Below are 21,132 nucleotides of genomic sequence, written 5' to 3'. Positions count from 1 at the left end.
CCCGGTTCGGCCGGGCGAGCACCTCAGTAGAGAAAGCCGAAAACTGACTGTCATGATATAGCGAGAGACTGGTCAACCACTCGATCGACTACTGGAATGTTTAGAATTCCTCCGCTTTGACGAAGGACCGCTTCCCGGTCAGGCACATACGCGCCCCGAGTTCGGAGAGCGCGGTGCCTCTAGGGGCTATATCGTAGCCCCACCTTCAAGCTCCTATGGCTAAGTGAAAGTGATAAAGCATTATAGTCTGGTTGCCTAGTTTGCTATGCTATCACCTCCTTCAAAGGACCAAGACGTTGGATTAAGTGTGAAAAAGCGCTTTTCTTTTGCAAACACCCTCGCACCATGTGCGTGGGGGCTGAAGCCAAACACTACCATCTTTCAGGTTATACATACATATACGGCCGCACAGGAGATAGTTCAATACTTGAACGCACAAGTATAAAAAGTTGTTACATTATAAACATGATCTCACAAATCATACACGTCATTTGAACATAACATCTTTCGAGCACTGCGACTCTATTAAACGAGCGCCCTGCAGGACTTCCTCAAAATAGTGCTCGGCGGGTAATCGGCTTTTGTCCGAACCCCGGGATGCAACAGCGGTGGCATCCATCTCCGCCCAGTATGTCTTAACACGGGCAAGAGCCATCCGTGCACCCTCTATGCATGCCGACCACTACATCGCCTCGATATGCGGCACCGCCCGAAGGAATTGCTGCAACAAGCCAAAATAACTCTCCGGCTTGGGACTTTCTGGCCATAGATGAGCCACCACATCCGTCATGGCAAGTCCGGACAACCTATTCAGCTCAGCCCACTCCGCCAACCGATCAGTCAACAGAAGTGGACGCTCCGGACTATGGAATTGAGACCAGAAAAGCTCTTCCATTTCGTGATCCTTCTGGCTTCGGAAGTGCACGACTGCGTCCGCCGCACTTGCCGCCAAATCCAGATAAGGATCCTCCGCACCACACAATTGGCCCAACTGAGCATACTTCGGATCCGTGAACTTCCTACGCAGCAGAAAGGGCTTCCAGCCGCAATGTCTCCGGCCTGATGCAGTTCCTCCTTCATAGCCCGCATCGCACTACGGGCATCCTTGGCTTCGGCGACGGCTTTCTTCAGGTCCTCTTGCTCCGCTCGGTGTTCTATTTCAAGAACCTCATAGCGGTCGGTAGCATCTTTTAATTTCACGGCCATTCCGGCCATCTCCTCCCTGCTTCGGCAGTGAACAGCCTTTTCGGCTTTTAGCTCTTCCGCTGCCTTCGAGGCAGCCGCATCACTTTTCCTGGCTTGCTCCTTGGCTCGAACAAGCTCTGCTCGAAGGTCTTCCACAGCAGCGGCACCATCTGCATCAAGCATACAAATTGTAAGACGGGCATCAGCTCCCTTACTCGGTGACCGCGAAGCAACCACTTACCTTGTGACTCGTCAAGTCGTTTATTGACCAGCGCGATGTCCGCATCCGCAACATCGAGTTGCCGCTTCAACTCGGTAGCTCCATCAGTCCGGCTGGCCACCAATCGTTCCACCACCTGCATAGGAAAGGCGACATTCTATAACTGAGATTATGATCCTCGGCACGCTGTCACTTTCGACAACATACCAAGTCTCAGGGGCTACTATCTATACAGGGCGCACTCCATGTGCAAAACTGTCAAAAGGTATGTCATTTTTGCATACCTCAAACCCCGTCAGCAAACTTCCGACGACCTCATACAACCCGCTCTCGGAGGATGAGATCATTTGAATCACCATACTCGTTAATGTGCGGTGATCTTCTGAGATAGACGCCCTCTCGAGCAAATCCTGCAGCTCCACCAACCGTACTCCAGTGGGTGTCGAACTCCCCGGCCCTGCCGGACTTGGGGAGACCCTCCGTGACGACACCTCAGGGTCGTCCGCCCCGCCCGACGGGGCGGAAGATGGAGGCGTTTCGCTCTCCATCATCTCCGGATGAAGGTCCCCCAAAGATGAGCTCTGCTGAGAAGGGCTGAGATCCGAACTACAAGGTGAAAACTTCGGTTAACCTTAGAAATAAAGTAGGGATGTCCCCTATTACAAAACCCCCCTTTTTTACTTACGGCTCGCTGGAGGGCTGATTCCTTTGGGGAGACTGTGCGGCCGGGGCTCTTCTCGGCACGGGACCTTCCGATGATTTCCTTCCCCGCTTTGAGGCCTTGGCCTCCGGGTCTTCGGAAGCGGTCCTCTTCTCCCCCTGGAGGGAGGGACCCTTGATTCCCCCCTTACTGCAAGCCTCCTTGGCAGAGGTGGTAGTTTCCCTGTGCCCCCCTTTGCCCTCCTCCGAAGGTGCAACCTCCAACATTTTAATTAACACGGGATCCGGCGTGGTCTCAGGGAGGGGGGCCGGACACCGTATCAATTTTGCTTGCGCTATCCACTTCTGATTCAAGGGATAGCTAGTTAAAAGGCAAACCCATGATAAATAAATGGACAATGTGTCCGGACACAGCGCTACTTACTTGAGTATCCGGGCGATTGCAGCTTAGGCCAGCGTCCTCGGTCAAGTTCGGACGCATCTCTTGTGATCCGAAGAATAGTTCGTACATCTCCACGGGTGTCAAACCCATGAAGTTTTGGAGAGCTCATGGTCCCTCCGGATTAAATTCCCACAGGCGGAGGGGGCAGCGTTTGCAGGGCAGAAGGCGCCGAATTACCAAAACCTATGTCACTATGACCAGATTGATCTCCCCTTCCTGGAGGTCTCGAATCCGGCCCTGCAACAGGGGTACGTCTTTGGACGGCCCCCAGTCAAGCCCTTTGTTGACCCATGACGTCAACCGTTGTGGAGGGCCCGGGCGAAAGATGGGCGGCGGCCTCTACCTGCTGCCCCTGGGAGCGGTGATATAGAACCACTCATGTTCCCACAAACCGAGCTCCTCCTGAAAAGAGCCCTCGGGCCATGGAGCATCGGCCCTCTTGTTTATAACCGCCCCGCCGCACTCTGCCTGACGCCCCGCAATCATCTTCAGCTCCACGTTGAAGGTTTTGAGCCACAAGCCGAAGTGAGGGGTAGTGCGGAGGAAGGCTTCGCAGACGACAATGAATGATGAGATGTGGAGGATGGACTCCGGAGCCAAGTCGTGAAATTCCAGCCCTTAGTAAAACATGAGCCCCCTCACGAAGGGATCCATTGGGAAGCCTAAACCCCGACGGAGGTGAGACACGAACACGACACTCTCGCCGGGCTCGGGAGTAGGAATAACTTGCCCTTGGGCAGGCAACCTATGCGAAATCTCGTAGGTTAAGTACCTGGCATCTCTCAGCTTGGGCACGTCCTCTTCCATGACAGAGGAGGGCATCCACCGGCCTCGTAGGTCGGAGCCGGACATTGTCGAAGGTCGAAAGTACCCGAATCTGGAGCCTTGGGTGTTGGAACTTGGGGCGAGGGGCGGATTCGATTGAGGGTTGAAGAAAAAGAACGGGCCTTGGTCTCATTATAAAGAGGGAGAATACCAAGAGTCGTCCCCGTGACCGTTTGGAACCCGCCTTCGATGGAGGGGGCGTGGCAACGGGCGCGGTTGGGTTACCCACGTCCGTATTGATGGGGATCCCGGAATAAGGGAAACACGATCTCTGCTTCGACAAGATGTGCCAAGGAAATCGCTTCGCTAAACGTGCTGAGGTGGTACAATAAAAACAATTCGAGTAAAGTCTTGGTAGTGGTGTGACATCACGCCACAAAATACGTCAGCAGATTGAACTCGTGTAAATATTATTCTCTCTACGGTGGTATGTGGAATTTATTTTGCAGAGCCGGACACTATCCTGGTGTTCACAATCTTCTATAAATTATTCGGAGAAGGAACCCGCCTTGCAATGCCGAAGACAATATGCGCGCCGGACTCGTCGTCATTGAAGCCTGGTTCAGGGGCTACTGAGGGAGTCCTGGACTAGGGGGTGTCCGGATAGCCGAACTATCATCATCGGCCGGACTCCAAGACTATGAAGATACAAGATTGAAGACTTCGTCCCGTGTCCGGATGGGACTTTCCTTGGCGTGGAAGGCAAGCTTGGCAATACGGATATGTAGATCTCCTACCATTGTAACCGACTCTGTGTAACCCTAGCCCTCTCCGGTGTCTATATAAACCGGATGGCTTTAGTCCATAGGACGAACAACAATCATACCATAGGCTAGCTTCCAGGGTTTAGCCTCCTTGATCTCGTGGTAGATCTACTCTTGTAATACCCACATCATCAATATCAATCAAGCAGGACGTAGGGTTTTACCTCCATCAAGAGGGCCCGAACCTGGGTAAAACATCGTGTCCCTTGTCTCCTGTTACCATCCGCCTAGACGCACAGTTCGGGACCCCCTACCTGAGATCCGCCGGTTTTGACACCGACAGCGACCAAGTCTTCCTCCTGGACATTGAGTGAGATGCGCCGTTGCTTCTGGTCGGACTCGTCCTTGGCAGCCTTGGCCTTTTCCACCTCCTGCGCCTTGTCAAAATCAGCTTGCTTCAAGAGGAGGTCCGCTGGTGTTTGCTCAGCTGGATTTGGGAGGCCCTCAGATCCTCCCAAGCCTCGTCAAACTAGGCTTTCATCTGGGTGACGCGCTCCTGGAAGTCCGCCTCGGCCTTGTCCATGGCCGCCCTTCTGGAGTCCACCTTCACCTTGCGAGCCCGGTGGAGAGCCTAGAGCTTGTGAAAGTTGGCTCCTATAGCTTCAAGGAGTTGGTCCTCCTTTGAGACACCGCTGCTGATGCTCGGTTCATCCACAACCTGGAGCCCGGCAGCGGTGAGGATCTCCTCATCAAAGACCTCCCCCTCGATTGGCGTTCTGGTGCCTTCCTCTCCTAGGATGCTGACGAAGAGGTCATCGCCAACCTTCAAGTACCTGCTCGGGGAAGGGGATGAGGAGGAGGAGGGTTGGTCATTGACCACCTCCTCCCTGGCAGGGTCCTTGGTAGCCTCTCCAGTGGTGGCCTTGTCAGCCTCCCCGGCAGGCCCAAAGGTGGCCTCCTCGGCAGTAGCCTTGCCGGCCTCTCCGATAGGATCCTCAGCCACCTTCTCCGTGGCAGGATCCTTGCCGGCCTCCCTGGCGAGCCCCGTGGCGGCCTCCTCAGCAGCAATGGTGGTGGCCTCGTCCTCGGCATCCCAGGCGGTCTCCATGATCACAGTGTCGACGTCCGCCCGGTCCGCCAAGGGAGGATCTGAAGCCAAGGAAGGGAAAAGGCAAAATCGAAATAAGAAAAGTTCAAAACAGATAGAAGGGAAGAAGCCAAAACGGCAGATAGCAAGGAGCAGAAGGCGTGTACTTACCCATGGCAGGTGGGAAGGATGCATCCCCCTCCTCGGCAACATCTGTTGCTGGGACAGGGTCACCAGCGCCTGTACCTGCCTCCACCTCCTCCGAGCGCAAGGGCTCGTCAGTAGCTGCCCTTGCCTGGGACACCCATCTGATCGGCGCAGTTGATGGGGGTGGCGTGTCGGGGGCGGCCCTTAGAGGCTCCTCCTGCTGTTGTTCCCTTCGTGTAGTCCCGGCAAGATCACCTGTAAGAAGACATGCTCCAACGCCCGCCAATGAGAAATAAGTGGGAAACTTACGTTGGGGGCTGGAATGGGTGTGAAAGTGCTAGTATTCGACTAGAGGGGGGGTGAATAGGCGATTTTTATGAAAGTCTTCAAAACAGGGGTGTTTCGAAGACAAACAATAGAAATGAACCTATTGATATGCAGCCGAAGGTAGACTACCCTAGACAATCCATAGTCAAGTAAGCAATGTAGTGAAAGCACGAAGACTATGAGCGGCTAGGTAACATGGATCAGGATAGAAGAAGGCATGAAGCTAAACAGACAACAGTCTTCACACAGTGAAGTCAATCAGATCAGGAAAGTAGGTAATGACTTCATGAAGACAAACTGTAAGTAAGGTGAGAGAGGTAGGATAGAACCAGTTGCTCGAAGAGGACAAGGGATTTGTTGGAACAGTTCCAGTTGCTGTGAAAACTGTATGTCTGGTTAGGGAGGCTGAGATTCAACTCAGAAGTCCGTGTCTTCACCTTATTCCCCTTGATCTAAGAACACTTAGTCCTCGCCCAATCACTCTGGTAAGTCTTCAAGGGAGACTTGCAAACCTTCACAGACTTCGTTCACTGGCAATCCACAATGACTCTTTGATGCTCAGAATGCGACGCCTAACCGGCTAGAGGATTCACAATCCTCAAGTGTAATAAGTCTTCAGATCATGCGGATAGAAAGACTTCAGTGATGCCTAACAATCTTTGCCTCTGGGTGTTTTGGGCTTTGTCCTCGCAAGGATTCTCTCTCAAAGCCTTCGGAGGTGGGTTGCTCTCAAACGACAAAAGCCATGCACAAACTCTGAGCAGCCACCAATTTATGGTGTAGGGGGTGGGCTATTTATAGCCACTGGCAACCCGACCTGATTTGTCCAAAATGACCCTAGGTCACTAAGGAACTGGGACGTGTCCAATGGTCAGATTTCAAACACACGCGGCAGCTTAGCTTGGGCTACAAGCCAAGCTGACTTATCCAGCTCTGGATAAGATTTGCTCTCATTGTCTTTGCTCGAAGACATAGGTTTTGGTTGAGCATCACATCAGTCACTATGACTTTGTTCACTTGGACCCCACTTAATAGTACGGTGGTTCCTATGACTCAACAAAGAAGAAAAGGAAACTATGAAACAACTATGTCTTCGCACTTCATAGTCTTCACGCGATGTCTTCTCCTGTCATAGTCTTCAATGTGAATGTCTTCACGGACCACCATTGTCTTCAATGTCTTCACACATTTTTAGGGGTCATCTCTGGTAGGTAAACCGAATCAATATGGGACTACTACCTGTGTTATCCTGCAATTCTCAGAAACACATTAGTCCCTCAACCAAGTTTGTCATCAATACTCCAAAACCAACTAGGGTGGCACTAGATGCACTTACAGGGGGTTGTGCTGGGGGATGGACTCCAGACTGGCAAAGATCACCCTCGGAGCACAAGGGGTACTTGCCGGCGGCTCAGTACTCGTCGAGGCCTTGTCCCTTTTCACCCTCTGGGCCAGTGTCTCCGCGTCACTACAAACAATGAAATCAGATCAAGATAAAGTGATTCAACTAAAGAATCATGGGATAGATGGAGGGAGCAGAGTGCATGCTCGCCCTCCTCTTCTTCTGCCCTCCTCTTCTTCCTCGGGCTGAACGACCCAAGGTCATATTTGGCCGCTGGGACGGAGCCCGACGGGGAAGGAGATGGAGTCCGTATGCGCTCGAACGCGGGGGAAGCAGCGGTGTGTCTGCTCGAGGAGGAAGAAGCAGCGCCATGCCTGGTCGAGGAGGAGGCAGCAACTGCGGCCCTCTTCGCCGCCGCGTCCGCCTCCAGCTCCTCCGTGGCTGCGCACCTCATCTGCCACACGGCCTCCGCTCGAGCCCCTTGCTGCTGTGTGGCCTTGCCGGGGCGAACTGGCTCGTTGGAGCCGACCCATCACAAGACGTGCCTCTTCTTTGGGGCCGAGGGCTCGTCCGCCCCGGACTCCCCAGCCGGCTCTTCGGCTGCCTCGGCGGCAGGGGGCCCGGCACCAGCGCCACTGGTCTCTCCGGCGGGCCCCACCCACTAGAGGAACCTATGCTCCTCTTCATCCTCTTCGGCCTCATCCTCCACGGCACCACAGCTACCGACCTCTATAGCAAGCTCTGCCTCCCTCGCCCTGGCGGTGATGTACGCCACCTCTGTCAGGACCCCGACCCGATGCCACATAGGTCTAGCATGTAACACCTCATATCACTTTGCGGCCTCACGCACGGTATTCCCACGGGTGTCGCCTTACCTTTGCCCGGGACCGTTTGCGCCTTTTGGCACACGTATATGATAGTGTCGCTAGTACCCATATGATAAGGAGCCCGGGCTGACATGGCTAGTCGTAAACCCAAAGTGGCACAGACTTACAGGGACAGGCATCCATGACCCAGCAACGAACGTGTCGGTCATCAGCAAGTGGGTCCGGGCTGTAGCACCGGGCTAGCAGGACTCCGGTAAACCGGGCTGTAGTGGGCTAACAGGACTCTGGTACTCAATGCGTGACATTTCCTCGAAGGGACAGACACAGGAACGAAGAAGGACACATGCCGGCCAGCCTAAGTGTTCCAGAGCAGTAGCAAGCTACCATGGCTCAGTGGTAACACTAGGAGACATTTCCCGGTAAGAGAGGCTACTAAGGATAAACAACTAGATAGTCAGATCCCACACATACCAAGCATTTCAATCATACACACAATATGCTCGATATGTGCAAATACAACAAGGCATCACAACATGACTCTATGACACAAGTACTTTATTTAAGGCTCAGAGAGCCATACATAACATACACAAAGGTACGGGTCACACGACCCAGCATTCAAGTCATACAGTCATACAAACCAGCAGTGGAAGTAGCTTGTCTGGGTACAGACAACTAGTAAAATAAAAGAGGCTTGGAAAGCCTAGCTATACTACGTGGTCCTTCACAAGCTCAGGATCACCACCTGGGCCTTAGCCTACTCATTGATGTCAACATCTACGTAGAACCCATCAGAAGGGGTTGCAGCGTCTTCTGTAAAAATGTAGATTATAGCAACATGAGTACAAAGGTACTCAGCAAGACTTACATCAGATCCTACATACATGCATATTATCAAAAAGGGTTGGTGGAGTTGTTGCAGCAAGCCAGCTTTGACTCTTGGCTAGGCTAACCTACGAGACTCCAAATTGAAATGGTTTTGCGTACACGAGTCCACTACTCACCACTTCAATACACTACCGAGGATCCACCTCCGTCTGCCTACGGAAGAGCCATCCTCGGCACTCACACTTATCTTGAGGCTTTTAGTAGTTTCCATTTACTTGTCTATGAACTGTATAGGCAACCAAGTAGTCCTTTACCGCGGACGCGGCTATTCGAATAGATCATGATAACCCTGCAGGGGTGTACTTCTTCATACACGCTCTCACCACTTACCGTCGTTTACACGACATGTACTCGGCAACCTTCAAGCGGAAGCCCAACGTGGGTGTCGGCCACGACCTACCTAATCACCTAAGCCTCCAGTCCAGGTTTATCGCCTATCCAGGTTCCATCCGTAGGGAGTCCGGCCGAGGTTTCCCATACGGCCCCGGACGATGTGAACAGGGTTCCCGAGATACCTAACGGGTATTCGGTACACCCGGCCACGTACCTACCGCATCACATCCCACCCCTACGGTCAGCGCTGTCCACGGCCTCCAGTAGGCTACAAACACCAGAAACTACTTGCAACTCCTGGACGGAGAACTAGGGTGAATAAGAAGCCGAGAGGGTCCATTGGTTTTGGGCCCAATGCATGGTAGTAGCTGATTCTTAAATCACACATACAGATCTCAGTGCTTAAGGTCGGCTTCAATGAAACAACCCACCATGTACTCCTACATGGCCTCTCATCGATACCTTTACCAAATCGTGTTCACCACACCACTCCTATTACCGACATAATCATTTCACTCTAGTCCATCACCCAGATGAACCAGACCTGACACGACTCTAAGCATAGCAGGCATAGCAAGGTAGGAGCAACACATACATATGGCTCAATCAACTCCTACACATGCTAGTGGGTTTCATCTAGTTACTGTGGCAATGACAGGTCATGCAGAGGAAATGGGTTCAACTACCGCAGCACACAGCAGTTTGAAACGCGTTGTCTTAATGCAGTAAAAGAGAGCAGGAGCGAGAACATGGGATTGTATCGATATGATCAAATGGTTGGTTGCTTGCCTGATGGTTCGATGCACTGATACGGTTCTTCGTTAGGGTAATCACGGTACTCCTCGGAGGCAGAACCTGCCGCAAGAACACCGATACACAACCATCACCAAACAATGTGCAACAATATGATGCATGCATGAAACATGGCAATATGAGTGTGTTGGGCTAATGCAACTAAGACCAGAAGGGTTTGAACCAATTTGAATCAAAGATTCAAATTTCAAACTCAAACATGGCCCTTTAAAGTGTTTTTCCTTGTTCTGCATTAAACATCAAGTTAACTTGTTTAATCATGCATGAAAATAGTACAGATGGATAGATTGGATTTTTCTGATCATTTTTCATATATAATTTGTCAGATATGGAGTTACAGAATAAAAGTTATGAATTTTTGAAGTTTAAACTATATTCTGGAATTTCCTATATTAGGTTAAATCCAGAAAATCAATTACTGCGTCAGCCTGACGTCAGTGTGACGTCAGCAGGTCAACGGGACACGTCCGGGTCAAACCTGACAGTGGGTCCCGCGTGTCAGTGTGATTAATTAAACTAAAATTAATTTAAACTAATCCTAATTAGTTAGCAGGGCTGGGCCCCACCTGTCATAGACTCAGGGGAGTCAACCAGGGCCCATCCGTGGTCAAACCCGGGTCGGCTGCACCGGCGTTTAGCCGCCGGCGAGCCCGACGCGGCGGCGGAAAGTGATTTTTGCCGTTCCGGCAACCAAACGAGCCGCGGAGGCCACCGGAGAGGAGCTGGGGTCGAGCCGCAGCTCTTGGTGGAGTCCGTTGGGGTCGGGGTGGCCGGAGTTGGCGCCGGCGACGACTTTGGCGGCCACCGGGGTTCGGCCGAAGTCGAACTTGTCGCTAGGGGGGTCGGTGAGGTGCGGGGAGTAGCTAGTTAGGTGCTACGTGACGCGGTGAGCATGATGGACACCGTGGAGTGGCCGGAGGATGACCGGGAGCACGTCGGTGATGAGCTCCACGGCGGTGGGTGCGGTTGAGCTCCGAGAGGTCGCTACACGGAGCGGGAGCAAGAACGGAAGGGAGGGGAAGATGGCTAAGCTCACAGTGAGTGCGACGAAGCCCTTGGTGCGGCCGGGGATGGACCAGAGCGACGACGGTGTTGAAGGGGATCTCCGGCGACGGCGGACTCGGGCGAGGTCGGTGCGGTGGACTCGGGCGTTGCGAGCGCTCGGGGCTCGGCTTGCTCGATGAAGTGGACAGCGGCGAAGCTCCTGGACATGACTAGAGGACGCACGGGCGGTGGGGAGCGCGGCTACGACGCAGGCACGGCGGCGGTGGCGTCGGCCATGGCTGGGGGCGCGAGGGGGGAGGAGTTGGAGAGGAGAGGGGGTGTCTGGGGGGTTCGGGGGAGAGAGGGAGAGCGATCCACGACGTCACCGAGCGAGGGGAGCGGCGAGGCGGCGAGCAGGTGCGTGGCGCGCGCTGCGGTCGCCGTCGGGCACCTGCCTGCCTGCCTGGCCGGCAAGCAGCTCGCTGGAGCGGCGCTGGGCTGGGCCGGCAGGTGGGCCGGGTGCTGGCGCCAGGTAAGTTTTTCTATTTTTTTTCTGTTTTCTGTTTTTTAATACTTCTGCAACTTTGTTGAATTAATAAAAATACTTAGGCAACTCCTAAAATCACCAAACTACTCCTGGTCCATAGTTGGATTATTTCCAACATGAAACATTTTAGTTTGGAGATATTTGAGCATTTAAATATTTTATATAATTTTAAATGTCCAAATTCAAATATCTATGAGTTAATTCAAAGACCCTAGGATGACCTAGGAAAATGTGCATCACTTTTGGCAGGGGTTCTAAACCAGGACAAAAATGATGGGCATTTTAGAAGGGCATTTCAGGTTCATTGAAAAAGTTTTTAGTAAACCCTAGTTGGTTTCAGAGGGGGCTGGGGGTTCTGTCATCCCCATTTCAGGTTTCTGATGAAAGAGTAAACATGATGCAACACTCTAATGCATGGCTAGCTAGGGTGTGACAACTCACCCCCACTCAAAAGAATCTCGTCCCGAGATTTGGGTTCCTCCGGAAAGAGGGCGGGATACTCGAGTCGAAGACGATCCTCCCTTTCCCAAGTTGCTTCATCCTCAAAATGGTGCGACCATTGAACTTTGAGAAACTTGATATTATGACGTCGAGTGGTACGCTTGGCCTGATCGAGGATACGAATGGGGTACTCTCGATATGTGAGATTATCTTGGAGATCAAGCGTTTCGTGGTCCACTCCACGGACAGGATCCGAGAAGCAACGCCTGAGTTGACAAATGTGGAAGACATCGTGGACTCTGGAGAGGTGCGGAGGTAGTTCCAACTGGTAGGCAACTTCTCCTCGTTTAGCGAGAATGCGAAAAGGTCCAATGTAACGAGGAGCCAATTTGTCTTTGATACCGAAACGATGGGTTCCCTTCAGAGGGGTAACCCGAAGGTAAGCCTTCTCGTCAACCTCGAAAGTCATAGCCTTATGTTTTCGGTCATATTGACTCTTCTGACGAGATTGGGTTGTTTTCAACTTTTCACGAACGATGCGAACTTGTTCTTCTGCTTCCTGAATCATATCCGGGCCAAAGAACTGTCTTTCCCCGGTTTTTGACCAGTTAAGGGGTGTTCGACACCGCCGTCCATAGAGAACTTCAAAAGGGGCTTTACCCAAGCTAGATTGATAGCTATTGTTGTAAGCGAATTCGGCAAATGGAAGGCATTTCTCCCACTCCATTCCGAATGAGATAACCGAGGCTCGAAGCATGTCTTCTAGGATCTGGTTGACGCGTTCTACCTGACCACTCGATTGAGGGTGAAAGGCGGTGCTAAAAGAAAGGCGGGTTCCCATAGCATTTTGGAAACTTTCCCAAAACCGAGAGGTGAAAAGACTTCCTCGATCCGAGTTAATTTCCAAAGGAACACCATGGAGAGACACTATTCGGGAGATGTACAAGTCTGCTAACTGACTAGCAGTTATACTCTCACGAACAAGTAAGAAATGGGCCACTTTGGAAAGACGATCGACAACGACGAAGATAGCATTATTCCCTCTTTTGGTCCTGGGAAAACCGGTAATGAAGTCCATACCAATTTTATCCCATTTCCATTCAGGAATAGCTAGGGGTTGAAGGGTGCCAGCAGGCCGTTGATGCTCTGCTTTTACACGACGACAGACGTCGCAATTAGCAATATACTGAGCAATTTCTCTCTTCATCCTAGTCCACCAGAACCTCTGGCGTAGGTCCTGATACATCTTAGTACTACCGGGATGAATGGTGAGAGGAGATTCATGAGCCTCCTTAAGGATCAATCGCCTCAGGTTTCGCACTTTGGGAACCACTAGTCGATTCCCGAAGTATACGACCCCTTGATCATCGATGGAGAAACAATTCGCAACTCCTTTCTTGATGTTCCTCTTATGCGGGAAATTCCCGGATCTACCTTCTGTGCTTTGATGATCTGATCCGTAAGGGTAGGTCTCGCCACCATGGTGGAAAGGAATCCTTGAGGAACAATGTGAAGGTTAAGCTTCCGAAATTCCTCATGGAGAAGTGGTTGACTTTGTTGTAACATCAGGTTGTTACAATAAGATTTACGACTTAGCACATCAGCCATGACGTTGGCTTTCCCTGGAGTGTAAGTTATTCCTAAGTCGAAATCTGTGATCAACTCGACCCAACGTCTTTGCCTGAGATTCAAATCCGGTTGGGTGAAGATGTACTTCAGACTTTGGTGATCAGTAAATATTTCGCAACGATTACCGAGGAGGTAATGTCGCCAGGTTTTAAGTGCATAGACTACAGCTGCAAGCTCTAGATCATGAGTAGGATAATTCTCCTCATGTGGGTGCAATTGCCGTGATGCGTAAGCAATTACGTGTCGATCTTGCATGAGAATACAGCCTAGTCCTTGTCGTGAGGCGTCGCAGTAGATAACAAAGTCCTTAGAGAAGTCTGGCGGTACCAATACGGGAGCAGAAGTCAGGCGTCTTTTCAGTTCCTGATAGCTGTGCTCACATTGTGGAGTCCATTCGAACTTTTTATCTTTCTTGAGGAGTTCGGTTAGAGGTTTAGCAACTTTGGAGAAGTTCTCGACAAAGCGACGACAATAGCTCGCTAGGCCAAGGAAACTCCGAACTTGCTTGACCGATTCAGGTGGAGTCCAATTAAGGACGGCTTGAACTCGCTCAGGGTTAACAGCAATACCTTTACCAGATATTACATGACCCAGATAGGTCACTTCTGACAACCAAAATTCACATTTAGAGAATTTGGCATAAAGACGATGCTCTCGAAGTTTCTCCAACACTAGCCTTAGGTGTTCGGCATGTTCTTCCTCGTTCTTGGAGTAGATGAGTATATCATCGAGGTAAGCCACGACGAATTTATCCAAATACTCCATGAAAATTGAGTTCATTAACCGAGAAAAGGTGGCTGGAGCGTTGGTTAAACCAAAGGACATGACGGTGTACTCGTATTGGCCATAACGAGTAACAAAGGCCGTTTTAGGAATGTCCCCGTTTCTGATTTTGATTTGATGGTAGCCCAACCTCAAATCCATCTTGGAGAAGACTGAGGATCCAGCGAGTTGATCATACAGGTCGTTGATCCTGGGGAGCGGATATTTGTTCTTGATTGTGACCAAATTGACAGGTCGATAATCTACAACCATCCGGTCCGTACCATCCTTCTTCTTGATGAAGAGGACGGGGCAAGCCCACGGAGATGAACTAGGTCGGATGAAACCCTTTTTCAAGGACTCATCGAGTTGTTTCTTAAGCTCGGCTAGTTCTAGTGGTGCCATCTTATAGGGTCTTCTAGCAATCGGGACAGTTCCTGGAATGAGGTCTATTACGAACTCAACATCCCTGTCCGGTGGAACACATGGCAATTCGTCTGGGAAGACATCCGGGAAGTCACGGACTACCGGGACGTCCTCAAGGTCTAGCAAAGGGCTGGCGTTAAGAGAATATAACTGTCGCTTGGCTATTCGGGTCAAGACATTGACTATCTTCCCCGAAGGATGGGTGAGTTGAACAGTCCTAGAGAAGCAGTCAATTTTGGCATGATGGGCTGACATCCAGTCCATACCCAAGATGATATTAATATCTAAAAATTTGAGAGCTATCAAAGATGCGAGAAAAACAAGTCTGTCGACTTGGATTTCATTTCCATAACTTACCCTGGAGGTTTGCCATCTAGAACCAGGAGTAGAAATTTCCATAGTGGATGGCATGTCACAGAATGCGGTATTATGCAAACGAGCATAATTTTCGGCTATAAATGAATGAGAGGCTCCTGTATCGAAAAGAACAGATGCCGGGTGGCAATTAATAAGAAGCGTACCGAGAACGACGTTGGGATCCTCTTGAGCTTCTTCGGCAGAGATACAATTGACGTGGCCACGTGCAGCGGTGGCCGGCTTGGCATGGAACACTTTCCCTGTCGGCTTGCCACGGCCAACAGCTTTAGCAGATTGGTTGGGTTTGGTTTGGGGACACTCACGCATATAGTGGCCAGATTCCCCACACTTAAAGCAAGTCACGGAACTGGTACGTGGAGGAGCACTGTTGGTTGGACCACCATAGGGCTTGGCTGGTGCAAACTGTTGAACGGGGCGAGGCGCCTGGAAGGATGGCCTCGGTGTGAACCTGGGTGGCAGGGCAGTGTTAGGCACCCACACGCGGCGCTTCTGAGGACCAGCACCGGATGAGGAACCCATGTCACGGCCATGTTTGCGTGTTGCATCATAATCAGTCTGACCAGTCTCAGCACTGATGGCCTTGTTAACAAGCTTCTGAAAAGATGTGCACTCATGCAGACGGAGGTCGCGGCGAAGCTCAGGACTAAGTCCCTTACGGAACCTTGCTTGCTTCTTGGCATCAGTAGAAACTTCCTCAGTTGCATATCGTGCGAGGTTACCGAACTCCCTGCTGTAAGCATCCACAGAGAGTCGGCCCTGAGTGAAACTGCAAAATTCCTCATGTTTACGGTCCATGAGACCCTCCGGAATGTGATGTTCACGGAAAGCCTCGCTGAATTCAGCCCAAGTAGTGACATGGCCTGCTGGGCGCATAGCTCCATAATTCTCCCACCAGAGACTGGCGGGGCCTTCAAGATGATATGCAGCAAAGGTGACCTTGTCAGCCTCGGCTACTAGCGTGGAGCGTAGTTTGTGAGAAATACTGCGAAGCCAGTCATCAGCGTCGAGAGGCTCGACGGAGTGGTGGAACGTGGGTGGATGTAACTTGATGAAATCACTGAGTGACACCACATTAGTCCTCTGATGGTGTGCTGTGTTCTGTTCAATACGCTCCAACAAACGGTTGGTCTCCCACTTGTTTCTCTCGGCTTCCAGCATAACTTCGGCTAGGGAAGGAGGGTGAGGCAGATTTGCATCCCTGACTTCACTGCCTTCGGCCTGCTCTTGGGAAGCAGGGTTGCTGCGCATGTTGACCATCCTAGGTAAACAAGACAATGATTTAGTCAGAATGATAAGATTCCGACATAGGATACAGAATGTAAGGAATAACTCGGAATGCAAGATGATCATCCGTATGACATGGTAGATACAGAAACTGCTTCTTTATTCCATCGTCATACACACCATACAAGGTTTAGTACAAGACCAAACAACGTACTATTACGGTGATAAGAGGATTACATCTCATCGGAGGCATCCCAAACTCCTATACATTATTTTTCTACACCTCCGGAAGGCGGTACAAACTAGGTCATATCCCACGAGTCACGCGGGACGATAGACGACACAGCTAGTACGAACTAGTGACACTACCACTAACTCAGACCGATCCGTAGTTGTCCTCGTAGAAGTCACCTCCATAGCCTGGAAGCTCAACATGATCATCCGGGAACAGACGATCTCGCGGAGCTTGTGGACCATAGGGGCTAGGATGAGGTCTTGGACCAACAGACGGTGGCCTGCGGGGACCGCGAGGTGGGGTGATGCCTCCTACATCACGCCATCCCATCACGTCTGGCAGAGCAGATCTCACAGGATAGAGATCGCGCATATCCAAATATCCAGCTTGCACCGCCGGTGCAAACCGAGTGAACGTGGCCCAATGGTCAGCACGGGTATTGAAGAGCTCTAGCCTCAAGGCCCGATTTTCACGGTCCTTATCCTCGAGCATCTCAGCAGTGGTGCGAGTCCGTGAATCCTCCTGAGTGGGGTCAGCATAGATAGCCTGGAGATACCCTTGTGCTCCCGGAAGTGATCCTGGCATATACCGGAAATCAGAGTCCCGAAATAGGCCAGACCTGACTCGCATGATGGTCATCATAGAGTAGGCGGCGTCCTGCACAGCCATCTCAATAGTAACCCCGAGTCCATAGGAGCAGTGAAGGGGCTCGGTGGATCCAGGATAAGATGGAAATATCCTGACAGTGCAGAGATACTGGCTTTGATTAAAGTCTCGAAATTGCTCTTCGACCGTGTACTTAGGATACCAACGGTATCCAGCCTCAGTCACTACCCTGACCAACATGGCGGTATGGCCGGGTACATCTAGGCATCGAGTCAGGCGAACCACTTGATTGAGGTCGCGAGTGGCCATCTGAAAGCACAACCATAATGCAAAGGCATTAGAATTTCTAGCAAAATTTCGGCAGCATAACAGCTGTAAATGCTCAAGAAGGATTTTGAGACATTTGACAAAGGATTTCATACACACTCAACATCATCATATCATAGTTCTGAGTCCATCCTAACAACATAATGTGGTAGTAGAACTAAACTAGGCTTGTATCCATCAACCCTATAAGGTACTACTGATTAGTAACACGTGATCCTGATAGAGAGAATAGATCCTAATTCCTTAACCCCCGGTGGAAGAATAGACTGACTCAGATCAGAATGTCATAAGATAAAGGAGTAAAAAGAGCCTTACGTTCCAACCCACAAACAATTCCCCTACATATAACTAAAGAATTTCTAGACTCAACATCGACCAGTTTGGCTTGGAGAACCTACAGGCAGTCCGGCTCTGATGCCAACGCTGTCAGGACGCCGACCCGATGCCACATAGGTCTAGCATGTAACACCTCATATCACTTTGCGGCCTCACGCACGGTATTCCCACGGGTGTCGCCTTACCTTTGCCCGGGACCGTTTGCGCCTTTTGGCACACGTATATGATAGTGTCGCTAGTACCCATATGATAAGGAGCCCGGGCTGACATGGCTAGTCGTAAACCCAAAGTGGCACAGACTTACAGGGACAGGCATCCATGACCCAGCAACGAACGTGTCGGTCATCAGCAAGTGGGTCCGGGCTGTAGCACTGGGCTAGCAGGACTCCGGTAAACCGGGCTGTAGCGGGCTAACAGGACTCCGGTACTCAATGCGTGACATTTCCCCGAAGGGACAGACACAGGAACGAAGAAGGACACATGCCGGCCAGCCTAAGTGTTCCAGAGCAGTAGCAAGCTACCGTGGCTCAGTGGTAACACTAGGAGACATTTCCCGGTAAGAGAGGCTACTAAGGATAAACAACTAGATAGTCAGATCCCACACATACCAAGCATTTCAATCATACACACAATATGCTCGATATGTGCAAATACAACAAGGCATCACAACATGACTCTATGACACAAGTACTTTATTTAAGGCTCAGAGAGCCATACATAACATACACAAAGGTACGGGTCACACGACCCAGCATTCAAGTCATACAGTCATACAAACCAGCAGCGGAAGTAGCTTGTCTGGGTACAGACAACTAGTAAAATAAAAGAGGCTTGGAAAGCCTAGCTATACTACATGGTCCTTCACAAGCTCAGGATCACCACCTGGGCCTTAGCCTACTCATTGATGTCAACGTCTACGTAGAACCCATCAGAAGGGGTTGCAGCGTCTTCTGTAAAAATGTAGATTATAGCAACATGAGTACAAAGGTACTCAGCAAGACTTACATCAGATCCTACATACATGCATATTATCAAAAAGGGTTGGTGGAGTTGTTGCAGCAAGCCAGCTTTGACTCTTGGCTAGGCTAACCTACGAGACTCCAAATTGAAATGGTTTTGTGTACACGAGTCCACTACTCACCACTTCAATACACTACCGAGGATCCACCTCCGTCTGCCTACGGAAGAGCCATCCTCGGCACTCACACTTATCTTGAGGCTTTTAGTGGTTTCCATTTACTTGTCTATGAACTGTATAGGCAACCAAGTAGTCCTTTACCGCGGACGCGGCTATTCGAATAGATCATGATAACCCTACAGGGGTGTACTTCTTCATACACACTCTCACCACTTACCGTCGTTTACACGACATGTACTCGGCAACCTTCAAGCGGAAGCCCAACGTGGGTGTCGGCCACGACCTACCTAATCACCTAAGCCTCCAGTCCAGGTTTATCGCCTATCCAGGTTCCATCCGTAGGGAGTCCGGCCGAGGTTTCCCATACGGCCCCGGACGATGTGAACAGGGTTCCCGAGATACCTAACGGGTATTCGGTACACCCGGCCACGTACCTACCGCATCACAGCCCACCCCTATGGTCAGCGCTGTCCACGGCCTCCAGTAGGCTACAAACACCAGAAACTACTTGCAACTCCTGGACGGAGAACTAGGGTGAATAAGAAGCCGAGAGGGTCCATTGGTTTCGGGCCCAATGCATGGTAGTAGCTGATTCTTAAATCACACATACAGATCTCAGTGCTTAAGGTCGGCTTCAATGAAACAACCCACCATGTACTCCTACATGGCCTCTCATCGATACCTTTACCAAATCGTGTTCACCACACCACTCGTATTACCGACATAATCATTTCACTCTAGTCCATCACCCAGATGAACCAGACCTGACACGACTCTAAGCATAGCAGGCATAGCAAGGTAGGAGCAACACATACATATGGCTCAATCAACTCCTACACATGCTAGTGGGTTTCATCTAGTTACTGTGGCAATGACAGGTCATGCAGAGGAAATGGGTTCAACTACCGCAGCACACAGCAGTTTGAAACGCGTTGTCTTAATGCAGTAAAAGAGAGCAGGAGCGAGAACATGGGATTGTATCGATATGATCAAATGGTTGGTTGCTTGCCTGATGGTTCGATGCACTGATACGGTTCTTCGTTAGGGTAATCACGGTACTCCTCGGAGGCAGAACCTGCCGCAAGAACACCGATACACAACCATCACCAAACAATGTGCAACAATATGATGCATGCATGAAACATGGCAATATGAGTGTGTTGGGCTAATGCAACTAAGACCAGAAGGGTTTGAACCAATTTGAATCAAAGATTCAAATTTCAAACTCAAACATGGCCCTTTAAAGTGTTTTTCCTTGTTCTGCATTAAACATCAAGTTAACTTGTTTAATCATGCATGAAAATAGTACATATGGATAGATTGGATTTTTCTGATCATTTTTCATATATAATTTGTCTGATTTGGAGTTACAGAATAAAAGTTATGAATTTTTGAAGTTTAAACTATATTATGGAATTTCCTATATTAGGTTAAATCCAGAAAATCAATTACTGCGTCAGCCTGACGTCAGTGTGACGTCAGCAGGTCAACGGGACACGTCCGTGTCAAACCTGACAGTGGGTCCCGCGTGTCAGTGTGATTAATTAAACTAAAATTAATTTAAACTAATCCTAATTAGTTAGCAGGGCTGGGCCCCACCTGTCATAGACTCAGGGGAGTCAACCAGGGCCCATCCGTGGTCAAACCCGGGTCGGCTGCACCGGCGTTTAGCCGCCGGCGAGCCCGACGCGGCGGCGAAAAGTGATTTTTGCCGTTCCGGCAACCAAACGAGCCGCGGAGGCCACCGAAGAGGAGCTGGGGTCGAGCCGCAGCTCTTGGTGGAGTCCGTTGGGGTCGGGGTGGCTGGAGTTGGCGCCGGCGACGACTTTGGCGGCCACCGGGGTTCGGCCGAAGTCGAACTTGTTGCTAGGGGGGTCGGTGAGGTGCGGGGAGTAGCTAGTTAGGTGCTACGTGACGCGGTGAGCATGATGGACACCGTGGAGTGGCCGGAGGATGACCGGGAGCACGTCGGTGACGAGCTCCACGGCGGTGGGTGCGGTTGAGCTCCGAGAGGTCGCTACACGGCGCGGGAGCAAGAACGGAAGGGAGGGGAAGATGGCTAAGCTCACAGTGAGTGTGATGAAGCCCTTGGTGCGGCCGGGGATGGACCGGAGCGACGACGGTGTTGAAGGGGATCTCCGGCGACGGCGGACTCGGGCGAGGTCGGTGCAGTGGACTCGGGCGTTGCGAGCGCTCGGGGCTCGGCTTGCTCAATGAAGTGGACAGCGGCGGAGCTCCTGGACACGACGAGAGGACGCACGGGCGGCGAGGAGCGCGGCTACGACGCAGGCACGGCGGC

Source organism: Triticum aestivum, chromosome 2B (assembly GCF_018294505.1).
Source record: "Triticum aestivum cultivar Chinese Spring chromosome 2B, IWGSC CS RefSeq v2.1, whole genome shotgun sequence".
Lineage (NCBI taxonomy): Eukaryota > Viridiplantae > Streptophyta > Magnoliopsida > Poales > Poaceae > Triticum > Triticum aestivum.
The sequence above is the reverse complement of the archived record's forward strand: the minus strand, read 5'-3'. Positions refer to the sequence as shown.